The sequence below is a fragment of the Tympanuchus pallidicinctus genome, unplaced genomic scaffold, assembly GCF_026119805.1.
Source record: "Tympanuchus pallidicinctus isolate F22 unplaced genomic scaffold, pur_lepc_1.0 scaffold1, whole genome shotgun sequence".
Taxonomy (NCBI): Eukaryota; Metazoa; Chordata; class Aves; order Galliformes; family Phasianidae; genus Tympanuchus; species Tympanuchus pallidicinctus.
The window spans coordinates 56644070-56660734 of record NW_026294618.1 but is presented as its reverse complement, the minus strand read 5'-3'; positions in this window follow the sequence as shown (position 1 = coordinate 56660734).

The following is a 16665-nucleotide window of genomic DNA, read 5'->3' as shown; positions in this document are numbered from 1 at the left end:
AGTCTTTGATCTCTTTCAAGGAAATAAAGAGAAATAAAGAGTATTTTTGTTGAGAGTTTCTACTGTAAGATTCCTGAAAAGTGTGAAAATGATGGCACTACTGAGTACAAGTACCACATTTAATCCAGAATTGTTACAACATGAGCAGCACATGTTATACACAAACTGGCAAAAACATAAGTAAGCCTAGACCAGCCCTCAGAGACAATAAACAGTGGAGTCAAGAATGACTTTAAAGAAAATAATAACACACTGTGAAAAAAAAAGGCCCTGGAGGCATTCAAGGCCAAGCTAGATGTAGCTCTGGGCAGCCTGATCTAGTGGTTGGCTACTCTATACATAGAAGGGGGTTGAAAGATGATGGTCATTGTGGACTTTTTCAACTCAGACCATTCTGTGATTCTATGATTCTAAATTCAACCTCTACTGCCATACCACCAACATCCGCATTTGACATCGTGGGCCTAATAAATGCCTCCTAATAAAATAGGAAGCATTACTTTCAGAGCAGCCCTCATATTTTTGAACTACAGATGCATTTCTAAGCTGTGTTACTTCTGTCTGTTTTACAATGTTGAAGTTACCTCAGAGAAGAGAAATGGTGCTTAATACATGCAGAATAATAAATGTTCTACAGGAAAAGTATATAATCATTTTGATTTTCTTCTTTTACTTGTCACACAAAATTACAATCGCCTCGTATTTCCGGTTGATACCCTGGAAAAAAGTTAGATAATGAAGATTTTCTTAAGTGTGTCATCAGTATCAGTGCCACTGACTCCATTATGCACAGCTATTGAAAGAGTTTTACATTGCTGAAAGTGTGTGTAGATCTTTCTCTCATCTATTCTGATGAGCTTGGTAAGCTGAATGATTCCTATAAATAGACAACTTGCCAAAAACTATGCTTCTATTATTAGCTATTAGATAGATGGCAACTAATCTGCATTCACTTCTCTAATTTCCCTGCATCTGGGTTCTTCTGGAAAAGAAAGCTTTGCCAGTCTTATTTTCACAGCTTTGCCAAAATTATGATTTAATAGCAATAAAATTTTCAACAGTGAGGCAATTTTTCCCTGTTTTTATCCCAAAGTCATATCAAGTGAACCTGAATCAATGATAAATGTCTACATTAAAACCATCATTGCTAATAGTATTCTATATCATTCGTCTTTTATTCAGTGTGACAAAATTACTATCAGCACACGACTATGGCTACTTGTGATTAATGATGGTTCTGCTTAGGAACTGACAGAGAAGATTCTGGGAGGAAAATGATAATTTATTTCAAAATTTCAAGCTATAAATTTTGAGAGTAAAAAATAGCAGTTCTGTTTTCAAAACTGTCATTAACATGTCTGCTGCAGCTTTTAATATTGTCAGACTGGAGGGTTTGAAGTTGCTTAAATTCTGAAGCCATTATTCCTGTCTTCTCAGGGTGGAAGTTTTGGCTTAGGAGTTCTTACATCGCGTACATGATATACACTATATTTCAGAAGAACTAGGGAGTATGAAAGGAAGAGTGTTACAATTATTTTGGGAAAGTAAATATATATATATATATTGACCTGGAATAAAGTCTCTCTGAGAGCATGGTAAATTAAAAAATTATAGATAACCTTTATGAATGAATTAGAGAGCAGAGTTTATGGAACACTGGAGAAAAGCTCTAAAAGCTTTCACTTGGCAGAGCCTAATCTTGATAAGGTCAGAAATGGCTAAAAGCCATTTTTACCATCTGATAGCCACTCAGCAGCATTAGGATGGTGTTTCTTAGTCTGGCACAGGTGTTCACATCAAAACAAGAGCTCCTGTTGACATTCGCAAGAGTCTGAACAAGCAGAGACTTCTCAAATCTGTTGTCCAGAATTATTACAATGCAGAACAGCTGGGCAGTGTATAAAAGACCTATGTTGCTGCTTTTGAATTTATTAAAACCTGAGAAACCTTTGTACTTTGAACTGTTAGTCTGTAAATTGTACTGACACTATAGTTGTTCAGAATTGAGAATGAAGTAAAAAAGGTAACAAAACACACAGAAATGAACTGTTTTAGATAGGATTATTTTCAAACCTCTGAAAGCTACAGCAAAATTCTCCTCTGCCTTAGCCGGGGCAAAGTACTTCTAAATCAGAGTGTTTATGGAAAACCCATTTTGAAGGTGAAACCCTGGCACTAAGTGAGATCACTAGCAAAACTCAAAAGGATGGTATTCAATATAGCATTGTACCCTAAATTTCTCCATGCAAGTAGAGAAAGCTTCTGTTTTTACAATCTTATACTTAGACAAACTCCAGAACACATGCAGAGCAGGCAGAGATGAATATTAACTCCCTCTGTGATGTTCCACTCAAGTTTTCTGATAGGTTAATTTGGGAAAATTACATTTCATAAAATAATATAATGGCTTGGTTTGGAAGGACCTCAAGGATTATCAAATTCCAATCCCTTGCCACAGACAAGGCTGCCAGCTGCTAGATCAAGTACTAGATTAGATTTCCCAAGGCCCCATCCAGCCTGGCCTTGAAAATCTCCAGGGACAGGGCATCCACAGCCTCCCTGGACAAACTGTTCCAGAATCTCATCACTCTCTCAGTAAAAACTTCCCCCTGACATCTAATCTAAATCTTCCCTCCTTTAGTTTAAAACAATTCTCCTTATCCTGTCACTGTCTAGCCTTGTAAAAAGTTCCCTCATCTAGATAAACTCTAACCTTTAAATACTGGAAGGCCACAAGATTTCTCTGCAGCCTTCCCTTTTCCAGGCTGAACAAGCCCAGGTTCTTTACCCTATCTTCATTGAAGACATGCTCCAGCCTTCATGAAACTGCATGAACCAGACTAAATTCACAACATCCACATATAGCTTCAATAGGTGTAGCTTCAATATGTTCATATAAAGTTTGTATTCCTATGCATCAGTTTTCTAAATATATACATACATATACATATGTATACATAGATTTTTTGAACAAATGCAGCTGAAAAACATATAAATACATTTTACATTTTTGAGCAAGTGAAAAAAATACTATTATTTGCTGGATTTTCACAGAATCTAGACTTCCTCACAAAAGCACTCTTTGTCAATCAAGACAAAAATCAGCTGAGGAGCTACAGAACTATTGCTTTCCATTTGTAGCATTTTGCTTACCTTTTATTTTTGCCAACAGAATAATGGATTTCGGCTTTTACATAAATGCTGTGGATAAATTGTAGCTAAAGAAATATAGTTTCTAAAAACAAAAACAATAGATATTTTAAAATTAATTCTTATTGTGATTAAACACTGAAGAGCTCTGGGAGACTGTCAAACACCACAGCAGAAAATGTGTTCCTTTTTTTTCCTTTTCCTCATAACTATTGAGGAGTAATTTAAGATGTTTTTCTAGCAGAAAAATGACCTGGGATCAGTGCATGAGTCCAACAAATACTATGCTTCAGGATGATCACTGGAACTCTACGTCCAGTAAGATTCACTACAAGGTATGTGTAAGAGTCATCTATGTTTAATGCACTTGAGCCTCCATCAGTGCTAATACAGATCATTGGAGAACAATGGATCTACAAACTGTTGAAAGATACTACAGAACCCTTGGCTATAAACTTACTTCAGAATTACTTTCTTTAAAATTGCATTTGTTTAAAGCATGGGCATATTTTTACCCTGCTAAACAGTCACAGACTAACACAAATATAAAAATATCCTTAAATATTTGCAATATTTTTTCTAATACAACTACTTATGTAAGGTTGACTTCTTTTTTTTTTTAGTTTTTAATTAATTTATTCTTGCTGCAATTTTGATTAGAAAAAGATTAGTAATGTAATTCAGTGGATCAAAAATTATAGATATTACCTGTACACTACTTGTATGGAGACAACGGACATTTAGTGATGTTCAGATCTTATTGCAATCCGTAGAAAATGACTTTGCAGTGATTTATAGCAATTTAATTTTCCAAATGAAGCACGTAAAGTTTGCACTTAATTAGTTAGTTAGAATCTCCCATTAAAAGTGCTACATGGAATAGATTAATCAAATATTTTTAAAAAGCGCACACTGTTCTCCTGATGTAGCCATTCACAATGAATTTTTTTGATCTTTTATAACAGTGACATAGTTGAGCAACTTAACCATCTGATGGTCAGGTCAGAAACTGAATTTAGCACATCTGAAAAATTCTTCTGGCTGTGTTTTACCACCCTTAGGCAGATAATATAAATTGTTTCTGCAAACAATGCTCTTTTTCCAATTAACTCAGTGGAATTTTATCATGCATTTACCAAGATTAGTCTCACACTTTGGCTTACTGTTATATTAATTTGCGGACTTTTAATAACTTCTATTAATATAATCAAATAAAAATAAATGATAATGGCAGTAATATATTATGTACTTACGCAATGATCTTTATTAGTACACGTAACTATACTGTCAGTTAAAGTCTATCACAGTATAACATGCTACCAATTCATAAGGCATGACTTTTAGATTAGGTAAAAGGCAAAGGAGTTTCCACTGTATTGAAGAGAACAAATGACATCAGTGAGACAAAACCAAAGCAATAGATTATGATCTGACTAATAAAAATGGTTATACAAACATAAAGTAATATGCATATGTTGTATTGTATTACTTCAGCAGTTAAACTGTGGAGAGGCCTTAAATATGTCATAAGATGGTAGTGGAAGTGATTACCTTGTGTTTGGAGACCCTTCTTCCAAAAGATTGGCTTCTTCATGATTTCTTTTCTTTTGTGTTTTTCTCACATAAACTCAGGAAGAAACATTTCCATTCACTACCTTTGCTACTAGAACTGAAGTTGCTCTGCCACTAAAGGTCAAACATCAAGGATCATTATTTAAAGTCAATGTTAATTAATTTCTGTCCCTTTACTATACTATGCTCTTGGTTACAGATTTTATTTCATCAGGTCTATCTATATCTGTTAGGAGTTACAGGGCTTTCCCATTTTCTCCTAAAATTTGTTTTCAAAATCCCATTACTCATAAATGTGCTTGGAATATTTAAATTCTTGCTGTGAGGTCAATTATTCATCTTGCCTGTGATTTTATGCTGTATAAGACTATGCTTCTGTCACAGCAATCCTAGGCCAGCATGCTTTCTCAGTTACAATTAAGAGGATGCCTCACACTTAACTATCAAGACCTTGTAAAAGAGTAACAAATTACAAAGCAGTGACATATAAAGACTCCCCCCCCCCCCTCCCCCCTCCCCCAAATAAAAAATGACAGTCAATCTCAGTTCACTAATCATCATTTAAGGAAGAAATATACTACTCAAGAAATGTAATTCTTAACAAGTAAGTATTCCCACTGAAGCCAGTGGATGTTACTTTAGTCAACTTCACCACCATGTGCTTAAGTAGCAGTTAAATGGGGACATCAACTAGGGGAAAGTCTAAGAAAAAAAAAATAGCATTATATAAGTGTTAAGTTTTTGAGGCCTAGTTAATAAAAGTGAGTCACAGAGCAGCTTAAACCATATTTCAGCACTGGGACACTTGTAATAAGAGAAAGACAAAATAAGGAAAATGCGAATCATTTATGTTTAGAAACTGCTATCTCAGCACCAGCAACAGAATTCTTCTTCTTTATAATATAACATCCAGTGGTTAAAAAATAGCACCTTTCACAGCCTAAAAGAGTAAATACTTAGAATAGCATTATTTCATGTGGTTTTGTTTGTTTTTGCTTTTGTTATTTAGTTTTGTTTTTAAATAAATATCTCCATAGTATTGTACTCATGAAGACTGAATTGTTATTCCTAAACAACTTTTGTTTTCTACTAAAACAAATTACTAAATGTTCCAATTTCAGCCTCTTCTTAATAATATTCTTGATTATGTCAGTGTGCTTTCATTAGGATAAAAGATAAGTCAAGATAAAAATCTTTCCCTAGGGCTCCTCACTTATCTGATACTGATTTTCCCTTGAATTCAGTATGATTTTTTTTCCTGTTCTAACTTACTATATTCTCAGAAAGTTGCCCATGGCACTGAAAGTTTACAATTTGGGTTTTGTATAGATTTGTACTTATTAATATTTTATTGGTTGGATTTCACAACTCATAGTGAAAAAATGTCTTCTTTTAGTACTTTTGTGTGTATCTTGCTCTAGAAGACGTAATAGATCATGCTGTGATACACGGTAAAGTGAGTATCTGAAAAGTGATAAAAGGCTCTAGAATTTTGCTGGTCTTCTTTCATTGCAGTGCCCTGAATGGGCATAGCATTATTTCAAATGAACAGACATTAGTGCCTTTTTTCCTAAGAAACAAAAAGAATACTATTGATGGGTGAGCTCCAAAAACTAGTTTTATAAAATCACATTATGTATTTTTCATTTAGTTACAAAAACTGGATGCAGTCATAGAGTGTGAGTTCCCAGTGATGTATCTGACAGACTGGAAGCCCTCCTGCAAAGAAAGTTAATGGCACTGAATTAGTCTCGTTTGCCCCTACATATGTGTCTCATAAAGACACATTACTAAATACCATACACTAAAAAATTGAAGGCAATCTTAATTTGCCTGAATATTTTTTTATTTTTGAGTATCATACTGAAGAGGAACAGAGATCAGAATATACCGAAAAGAGCCTAAGATGTTGCTGTGTGTACGAAGATTGAATAACATAAATATTTTAGGAGGCATGGGGAAAAAATTGAAGGAAGAATTGTTCCAAAGCAGTAATGTGTTCGATTTACTACATTTATTACATTTACATCTCGTCTTTACACAAAAGCCAATATTTGCATGACAAATGACTTTTTTTTTTTTTTTTTTTTTTTTTTTTTTAAATGCATGTTTGCCAAATGAATGTAGAATCTAAGCAAATCTGAAACTTCAATATGGATTTGGATTTTTACCCATCGGTAACTGAAGTTAGAATTAGATACTAATAGTTCATTAAAAGGGATGCCATTTATCGAAGCCAATTAAATGAATATCTTCATCTGTTCAGTTAACTCTATAATTTCCCAATTCATTTCCAGGTCACCAGACAATGTACGTAGCATCTCAGATGGAAACATCTGGAAGGAAAAGCAAAACAATTAGCCTAATATTTCATAAACATCTTAAGTTCTTGTTCCCCAAACTTGGGTTTGGAAGTTAACCTGTTCAAATCCTTCAAATGAAGAATCGAATAGATGTTGCACAAACAGTCACTGAGTATACCTAACTTTTCCACAGAGTAAAGCTCACATTGAATTTCTCATACAGAGGGGCTAGTCACTGTTGGGATGTCAGCAGGATTCACCATTCCAAGGGTTCTTGTAAGAGCATCTCCAGTGGGGTCAGGAATGTTCCCAATGAATTCTTAAGGACCAGATGTCCTGGGGTCCAGAGTGACTACTGCAGTGCATGCATTAACCCCTTCCACATTATCTTAATTAATGTATAAAACATCTCCTGATTGTATTAACTATATGCAAATGGTTGCCCTACATGACCATCACAGCATCTGCAGGACATCACAGCACCAGTTTATACAGCTAACCTGCAAGCGGTTTTGTAAGTCTTATAGCAGGGACTGTTTTGAGGATACTTGCCACAGCCAGATTCTCCACCCAACGGATTAAATGGCCTAATTTAAGCATAAATGTCATTCCCATCAGTTTTGGCCCAGCAGGAGTTGCCCAGGATAATATCTAGGCTTGTCGGAAACTCTTGCCTGTTGAGTTCCTAAGTGAGTAAGCCAAAAGCTTTACTGCAAAGCTGCTTACCAGTGTAGTCCATCACCTTGTTTCAAGCCAGATCATTGTCTCAAATCAGTTTATTGTATTTCCCTCAAAATATTAGCAGGGGAGTTCTTGGAATAAGAGGCAATGGCTAAATGTGAGATTGTACACTCACAGGGGCACGTGTACAGCTTAGATGTTACAGTTGCAAGAATAAGACAGATTTGAATCTCAGCCTTAAAACAGTGTTATTACATAGATACCCTGTATCCTATGTAAAAGGCCAAATGTTACAAAATTGTCTTTGAAGAATCATCAAGGAAACAATCTGTATGTGCATTAACTATAGGAAGTTTCGTGCATGCATTCAATAAACTGATATTTTATTTCAAAAAGTGGCAGAAAAGATGGCTTGTAAATTCGTGGGAAATATGCAGACATTTTCTTTATTATTATGATTATTATTTTATCCAGAAAACTTCTGCATAATAATCTTAGTAGGACAAAGTGTATATGAAGTCTGGACTGTTAGATATGAACATTAGAAATAAGCAAATGTGAGAATAAGGGCTAGAGGGAATGGCTTCAAGCAGAATGGGAGATTCAGGCTGGACATTAGGAAATACTAGTTTTCTGAAAGAGTGACCATGTGCTGGAATGGGCTGCCCAGGGATTTGGTGGAGTCACTGACCCTGGAGGCATTCAATGAATGTTTGGATGTTGAGGGATATGGTTTATTGAGAAATATTGGTTATAGGTGGATGGATGGACTGGATGATCTTGTAGGTTTTTTCCAACCTTGGTGTTTCTGTGATTCTGTGATTCTGTGATAATGGTATCTAAAGAAGTGAGTACACAAAGCTGCTAATAGTTCACAGTAACTCATTTAATGAAATAAGTAGCTGTTTATTTAACAGCTTTAATATCAAGATGTCAGTAAATGTCTAAGTGTATTCAGCATAATTTACAAACATAAACATAAAGTGAGATTTTAATGATCATATACAATAAGTAGTTAATTCTGCTTGTATCATGTGAAAGTTTTTTTCATTTACAGCACATGAGGAGTAAAGGAATAAAATCACAAATTTCCAGACAGCAGTAGGGCTATTTTTAGCAGGAATCTCCAATCACTTTTTCTTTTCCATCTTAGGAACTACAGTATGTGAAGTTAAAAAGGCCAGTTTTGTATATTCTCTTACTCAATCAATTGCCAGCATCCAAGCTAGAAGTTGCAAGATAAGATAATCACCTTATCTTTATTTTCCACGTGCCTCGGTAGGGCCTTCAGGAGGATCTGTTCCATTATCTTTCCAGGCATAGAGGGAAGACTGACTAACCTGTAGTTCCCTGGATCTTCCATCTTTCCCTTATGGAAAAATGGAGGTTATGTTTTCTCTTTCCAGTCAGTGGGATCTTCACTGGACTGCCATGACCTTTCTAACACAACAGATAGTGGTTTGGCAACTTTATCTGCCAGTTCCCTTGGGACCTGTGGATCAATTTTGTCAGGTCCCATTGACTTGTGCACCTTCACATCTTTTAGATGGTCTTGAGCCTGATCTTCACTTACAACAGGCAGATCTTCTTTCTTCCAGTTCTTATCTTTTCTTTCTGCAAACCGGGTGCTACAGCTAGAGCCCTTGGCAGTGAAGATTGAAGCAAAGAAGTTATTGAGCACGTCAGCTTTCTCCATATCTCTTGTCACCAGGCCTCCGGTTACCTTCTAGAGAGAGCCCGTATCTTCTTTGGCCTTCTTTTTATTACTAATATACCTGTAGAATTCCTTCCTGTTCCCCTCTATGTCTCTGACTAGATTTAATTCTATCTGGTTTTAGCATTCCTAACCTGATCCCTGGCTGTTTGGACAGCTTTGTAGTCCCCCCAGATAACCCATTCCTGGTTCCACTGTACTCTGTTGACTGATTTACATTCTCAGAGAGAAACCTGGAAAAGTCTCAGCCGTGCTGTACCCTGCTGCTTCTATTGCATATTTTATATTCAGACCTGACAGGTTGGACATTGTTGGCTGCAGATGAAGAGCTAATACACAAGAGAGACAGAGATTTAAGATAGAGTTGAACAATCAAATTGAACACAGGAATTAATATCCTATATAACAACTCTCATTAAGCAGTAGAAGAAAATCAGTGAGTATCACATTTTATTTATGCAGCATCAAGTTTGGAGAAATTCAAATTTTCTGCTAGAGAATAAGAAATTCAAAAATATGAGTTATTAAATTTTTACCATATTACACAACATTACATTACTAGGGAGACTTCTATAAAAATAACAACTTTTTTTTTCTTTTTTGTACATTTTTAAAGTAGAATTTCATCATCAGATAAAAATTAGATCATTCTCTCTAGAGTACCTGATAATTTCATGATATAGCTCTTTTATAGAAGGTATTTAATGAATTTAGGTGCCCATGACTTAGATTGAGAAGATGGCAAAAAAAACTTTCATGTTTCCATCATTTCCACCATATTCTTCTCTCTTCTAGGCAAAGGAATGAGTTGAATGAAATTCCTTATAGCCTTACTGAATTATTCACTTGTTGTGACCATCATGAAGCTTCTTTGCAAATCAAACACACTATTTTCATTGCATTTCTTACAGTTTTACAGAAATGAAATATTTAAGTGGAATGTTTATTCAGACCAAAAACAAATCCTTCCTTCACATCAGTCCCAGCTTTTATTATTATTATTATTATTATTATTAATAATAATAATAATAATAATAATATTGTTATTATTATTATTATTAATATTATTTTCTGCACCAACAGTCATTTGTTGAAAAATTGACTATTCATCCTGCTCTATTTGAACTTCATGTCTGAAATGTTAGATACGTACTTTCAGCATCACAGACTCACAAAACCACAGGATCGTAAGGGCTGGAATGGACCTCTGAAGATCATCTAGTCCAAAGTAACCTGCCAAAGCAGGTTCTCTACAGTAGTTTGCACAAGAAAGTGTTCAGGTGGTTCTTTCACATCTCCAGGGAAAGAAACTCTAAAGACAGGGCTCTGTAGGGTAGCAAGTTCAGATGGAACTTGTCCTGTTGCTGAGTACCACAGAAGAAAGCCTGGTCCGATCCACTTGACATCTTTCTTTCAAAAATTTATAACCACTGATAAGACCAGCTCTTGGTCTTCTCTTTGCCAGTCTGAACAGACCCAAGTCTCTCAGCCTTTTCTCAGAAAGGAGATTCTCCAGTTTCCTAATCATCTTTTTTGCCCTTCACTGGTCTCTCTCCAGCAGTTCCTTGTCTTTTTTGAACTGGGGAGACTAGAACTGCACCCAGTACTTCAGATGTGTCCTCACCAGAGTGAGGATAAATTCCCTTGAGCTGTTGACATTGTTTTAAAAGTGAAATACATCCACCTAAATGGAGTAAATTGTGTATGCTGAGATAATTTTCAGTGCTATAAAATCTAACTCTCCTTTAAGAAACATGTATTAGGAGTACAAAATGATCTGCCATGCTACTGTCATTAAAATGCCAATATTGTCGGGGTAGGTGTTTTTTCCAGGTGGGCTGTCATTTCACTATGTTTCTTCTTTCAGTCTAAACCAACTTGTTCATGTCATCCTGCTAGTTTTGTCAGTTATAGGTCTGGATTTTCTCTGGAGGTTTTGTTGCCTTCTTTGAAGAACAAGCAGTTCCCAGATCACAGCTGCTCCAGCTGAGTAGTCTCAAAGTAGCACCAGAGATGTAGATGTTCTTGCTTGCTTAAGCTTGCTTGCTTAAGAACATCTACAGAAATGCAGCTTCCTTTGGAAGAGTAGATTGGTGCTGGGCTATTCTCTTCCTTGCTATCATCTTTCAGCAGAAGTTGAGAGAAGCTGCACAGAATCAGATGGGGTAGGCTAGAAGGATCTACCACTGGTACCTCTCCTCTTTTGCTGCATCCATGCCAATGGCAGCATACAGTACAAGGAGGAAAAGCCATAATGCTACTCAAATAATGGGACAAACATATAAATGCTTCTGGCAGAAAATCTGTATGCAATCTTCCAATTACTACAGCTGTATCCAAATAATCTGCAAGATTGTCATCTGATTTACTTTGTGCCTATTAAAACTTTACAAGGAATATTCAGTTCTCTTAAATGACCAGGAAATAAGAGCATCATAAGTAGCAGTATTGCAATCTATGCAGAGTAAGCCTCATTAAAATCCTTCAGCTCAGGTATAGAAAAGTCACTTCAGTGTATAGGAGGATATTTCAAACTTTCTGCAGCTAATCAACCCTTAGTTTCTTCATCTAATGTCATAGCAGTGATATCTGATACTGCCAATGGGATAGTTGTATGTGTAGTGATTATATTTGTCCAGGGGAATCTGTACAGACCCCAGACATCCACTCAATACTTCTTTCTCTACGGCTACCAGGAACTGCAACTCTCATTCCCCAATAACCTTTGCTGATTTCAAACTACTAATATAACAGTGCATTTCACATGTTTTTGATAGTCTTGTGCCTAGTTTGGCCTACAAAACAGTGACTTACTTAAATAATCCAATATCTGATTTGCTGAGTTTTAATAAATAACAGGTATAAATGGTTACTATAAATAATAACGCTGATTATCCTGTGTAATCAAACTCTTCACCTGCTGTGAGACATACCACATTTATGCAGATCAGCTGTAGGGTTTTCATCCATGAAATTATAGAATGTATAATGTGATGGGCCATGATATATTTAGTGTACTGTAATTGCTTATTTATAAAAGAGCTATCAACAGCCCACTTTAAATAAATTCAGAAATCACCATAGGGCATTTAAAAATGAATATTTTATATGACATTTCTAAAAGATTATGAGCATTTCTTTGAACAGTAAAATTAATGGCTGTTTTGCTGTTTAAAGTCATCCTGTGTAGATTCAGGATAATGGCATATAAACTGTAATTACTATATTTGTGTTTTAATTAGGAATATAATCATCCACCTCTCTCATGCTGCAGTTTTCAGAAATTAATATTGGGAGGGATTTAAAATGGTCTGTTTATTCATAGAATGGTTGTAGGAAAGCGAGTGAATTAGACAATAAGATATACCTTTGCAGCTAACTTCTATCATAAGAAATTCTTCAGGGTCAACCTTGCCTGTTGAGAGACACTCTGGATGCTTTTTATCCTTTCCTGTAAATGAGGTCTAACATCAACTGAAAGTATCAGCTTTGTCTACTGCCCTGCATATATCAGCATCCTGCAATGTACATACTTCATTTCTTTTTCTGGAAGGGACAGAAAGGAAGAAAACAACTACCCTAGCAGAGAAATCTAAAACTTGCAAAATCCTTACTAACATGAAGGCCTGTTAGTCTCTATTCGTTTTTACAGATTAAGGGATGAATAGACAAATAAAAAAGCAATTTCATACTCTTAGTGACTTCAACACCTATTCTATGTCTTCTAGAATAGTGTTATTAATATATATGTTGATCCATGGAACAATATATCAAAATCACCCTTTAGGGTCATCATTCTCTTTGTATCTCTTCTGTTTATGTGATTTAAAAATAAAGCTTGAAGACATGCCCAAAGCCTACAACTACTGTGTTTTCTCTATCTGCAACGGAAATTTAAAATGATCATGAGTTCAGCTAGCATGCCTGCAGCTGGATATTAGTGTAACAGAAAAGTTTATATTTATGAAACTAACCTTGGTATTTCATTACATAGAATTGCAAATTTGGAAAATTAATGAAATCTGATTCCTTACAACTTTGTTTCATGGCTTCATCTTCCAGCGGTTAGTAAGATAATTAATCTCCAGTAAGACTTTCCATGGGTGAGGTATTTATTAAGTTTCTTGAACATGCAGATTGTCTGGTATTTAGTGTCAATGCTTCACTTACAAGGGACATCAGTAGAACGTCTCATCTCTACTAAATCACATAATTCAGTGGAACTGAGCGATGTCATTGACATTATGATCCTGTAGCCCATCTGTCAAATTTGGTGGAAACTAGCAGATTTGGCTGAAATTGCAAATACAAAGGTTTCTTTGAGCAGAAAGAGACAGAAATTGCTAAAAAAACCAGTTTACTTTCTTAAGTCAAAATAAGGACTTTCATGATATTTTTACATTCTGTCTCCTTATCCAGCCTGAATGAATTTGTACAGAGCAGAAGAAAAATGGGAAATTATCATGAACTTTTCAAACAAGGTCGAATTGAAGCTTGGCTCAAGAGCTGGGTAAAAATATAAATAGATTTTACTAAAAAAGTCTTAAATGTCCAACCTATTTCTATTCAAGAATATTTTTCAGATGTTTTTCCTGCCTGTGTTTACATGAAGTGCACATGATTTCATTAATGCATGTAAAATGTTTTTTTTCTTTCTTCTGATGTTAAATGGAATTATACACTTACAGAACAGGCAAGGAAAAACAGCTGAGATGTACAGGTGCCAGAAGGAAAACTCTTTAGTTTTAACTCTTGAACTAATTTCCCATTGTTTCTGGCTTTATAATGCAGGGTAATCTGCAGTCACTAGACCATCATGAATGATGTATATTTTCACAGCGAATTGGATCAGAGCCACATTGCACAGATGTTTCTGCAATTGTGATGCACTGGGGAAATTCACTCTTCAGTGTCCCGCAAATACGTATCTTTACCTGAGAAGTCTAGTAGAGAAATTGGGCCTGTAGGATAAAATACATAGTTAAAGATGACGGACAGAAAACCAAATATAAACTCAAGAATTTTGTGTGTATGAATTTCTCTAACCACATTCCTTTTCTCCAACTGGATTTCCAGTTTTTCTTCTAGAGAGAAGGAAAAGGACTTAGAAGACTGATGGTATGTTTTAATTTATTTTTATTGAAAAGAAAATTGAAAAATATGCATGTTAACATATCATCGTATGGATAAACTTGAGGCTAGGAAGTCATTTAAACTTCAGTAAGGACAATGCCTTCATGCTGACATACAGATCTTAAAATCTTTGAAAATTCTTATCCAGAGTATGTATGTGTGTCATAAAAGTGTCTGCATGAATGAAGTGAAATGCCTCTCTAAAAGCATCCAAACACTTCTCTAAAGAAAGTGCTATTAGTTCTGGTCATTATCATTAACACCTAGTCACTGATGGCTCATAGGATAATCCTTTTCCAAAATTTGTCTTAGCCATGACAAAAACCTTCTAAAAACCTTCTTGTGACTGCTTGTTTTTTTTCTCTTCAAAATACATATACCTTGAACATTCAAGCAAGGAGAATTTAGCAACTACAGTTTTGAACAAGAGATGATTTTGATGGGCTGCAGAAAATACTGTTGGAGAATCAGGATTTTCCCTCTCGCTTTGATCAAGCAGAAACAGTTTGTTCTTCATACAGTTCTAATAAAAATCTACTTGAGGGCTTTTAGTTGTTCTAAATTCAAAGTGGAATAGTATGAAAAAAATAAAGCCTCGCTTCCAGTGTACTCTAAAACATTGTTGCAGTGGCAAGCTGCAAAGATAACTTGGAAAATGCACAGATCTAACATTATTCTGGTAACCTCAGAACAGAGATAATGTCTGTACTATTCGCCCTTCCCCTGACAAATGAAGTGCAAGTAACTCACATTAATAATAGAAAAAGTCAGCTCTTTAAAATGCTCATAGCCGATGAAATAGTTGTTGACTCTTTCTAGTGCTTTTCTGTTGTTCATCTGGTATTTTCTGAGGTTTTTCTGTTTAACTCTCTTCAATTTAAAATTAATTCTCCTAATGTTGCTCTGGCAAATTTGCTGTCTTAATTATTGTCAGTCTTGTTAACCTCTCTGAATAAATCAATATTCAAGGGTTAAATTTTTCTCATAGGTTTGCTGTAAATACTAGGATCTCTGATTCTTCCTAATGAATCTGTTTTACAGCAGTGGCACTGCATTGATTTCAAAGGAATTACCTGTGATTTACAGTGGTGTAAGAACTGAGAAATATCAAGCCTTAATAAAGTGGTGAGCCCTGTATGAAGGTTAAATGGAATAGGCGAAAGTTTATAGTCCAAAAGACCATGGAAACAATAGACTTATGGAGAAATAAAAATAGGTATATTGATGAATATATGCTTCTGAGAAGGACAGCATAAAAACCAGAGAAGGAAAAGGTGAAGGAAAAGAAACAGAAATGTTGATTTGTAATTGTTTTAAAAGAATGATGAAGTACTGTAGTTGAGAAGAAGAATTTGTTGTAGGAACTGTCTCTTCATTGCTGCTATCTTGGAGATTACATTTATTTTTCTTTTATAATCCTTATAAATCAGGACTAACCTTTCTGAGGCACTACTCTGCTGGTTGCCAAGATGTACATTCAGCAACACCCAAGTTAAAGTCCTGAATATCAGATAGAGATGTTTTTTCTGAGTTGGATTAACACAACAGAGTGTTGGTGGCTGTAATCCCTGCCACTCCACAGATGCCCCTGGCTGACACTACCCGGGAGACCAGCAGTTCCCCACTCTGCAATGAAAAAAGACAAACTGCTACACAGCTCCCAGCTGTTGATACAGTAGCTGAATCTTCACTTCTCAAGTTGCCCTGATGAAGGTCATTCCTCCCAGGATGCAGCTGAACCATCTATTTTCACTTCAGTAAGGCTTTCAATAGTATCTACCATAAAATAACTCATAAACAAGCTGTAGATGCATTGGCTGGATTAGCCAACAGTGAGGTGATTTGAAAACTAGCTGACAGTGATACAGAGTCCAGTTGGAGATGTACCCCAGGGGTAAATACTGCGTTTAACATATCTTCTAATGTTCTGGAAAACGGAGCAGAATGTATCCTTTGAAAGTTTGCTTTTGATATAAAACTGTGAGGAGTAGTGGATATACCAGACAGCATGCTGCCATCCAGAGCAACCTGAACAAGCTGGAAAAAAAATGGGCCGATAAGAGCCTCATGAAGTTCAACAGAGAAAACTGCAAAGTTCTTTTTTTGGTGAGG